At 32.9% G+C, this 1195-nt stretch overlaps 1 pseudogene; it reads left to right on the top strand.

The window, feature by feature from the left end:
* The window catches only part of LOC107677795 (NACHT, LRR and PYD domains-containing protein 12-like), a 14881-nt pseudogene extending 14398 nt beyond the window's left edge, over nucleotides 1–483 (top strand).
* The last annotated feature ends 712 nt before the right edge of the window (nucleotides 484–1195 follow it).

Genomic DNA, 1195 nt, shown 5'->3' with positions numbered 1-1195 from the left:
ATAAGAGCATCAGCAGGAAGGGATGGGGTAAAGAGTGCTGGTTTGGAAATAATGATCAGTCCTGGAGATTGTACTGCAGTTACGTATTCAAACACAATAACATAAAGACTGATCTCCCTGTAGAGTCCATCAGCAGTAGAACAGGAGTGTATGGTGATAATGTCAGGAGAATAGGAGTGTATGTGGATCACAGTGCAGGAACTCTGTCCTTCTACAGCGTCTCTGACACAATGAGCCTCATCCACACAGTCCAGACCACATTCACTCAGCCGCTCTATCCTGGATTTAGGTTTACTATTTATCCTGGATCAGTGAAACTGTGTTGATGAATCAGAATAGACTGATGAGAGATTCTACCCATAATGCTTTGAGCTGTGTGATAAATCAGTAATAGTGAGACGTTATAGAGTCTCTTCATGACATTAATACTGCACTTCATGACTTAATACCGCACTTCTGTCACTGAAATAACAGAATAAATGTGTGTAATAAATCCTCATATAGACAAGAAGATCTGTGTTTGCGTGTGTGTGTGTTTGAGTCCTGCTGAGTGACGATTCTTTGTTTCTGTGCTTTTGTCAATCTGTTTGTTTCTATTGTAGCATCACATCAATCATTTGTATTACTGCTATCAAAATTATAATCTTTATCATTTTAATCTTTCATAAACAAGATTCATGAAGAACATGTCATTCATTTTCCTCTATTGTTTGTGCAGCAATAATAAAACACAATGTCAAATCATCTTGAGATCAGATTGTAATTGATGATGAAAATGTGAAATGTATGAATCACGAATATAATCGATTCCTCACAATGAGCTTCAATTTCTGAGATTATCAAATATGACATTAACCACAGCACTTATTAAAATATATTTATTGTAACTACAGTAAAGCTGTTTTAAAATTATCAAGCAGTGAAAGAATATTTTTATATAATATTTTAGAAAATATTTTCAGTTTTAAAATGAACGTAATGAAAGCATATTTATGAACAAAAAATTCATTCTTTTATTCAGTACAACATGTAAAATGTGTTATAGTATGTACAAACTACTGAATTGATTGGAACAAGTATTTCCTTTGATATAATGCAAATACAACTTCAGCCGAAGTATTTGTATCTATACTGGGGCCCTTTTTATTAACAATTATTATTCGAATTACAACAAATAACTAAATAAATATGTATT

Source organism: Sinocyclocheilus anshuiensis, unplaced genomic scaffold (assembly GCF_001515605.1).
Source record: "Sinocyclocheilus anshuiensis isolate Anshui unplaced genomic scaffold, SAMN03320099.WGS_v1.1 scaffold1198, whole genome shotgun sequence".
NCBI lineage: Eukaryota > Metazoa > Chordata > Actinopteri > Cypriniformes > Cyprinidae > Sinocyclocheilus > Sinocyclocheilus anshuiensis.
The sequence above is the reverse complement of the archived record's forward strand: the minus strand, read 5'-3'. Positions and strand labels throughout refer to the sequence as shown.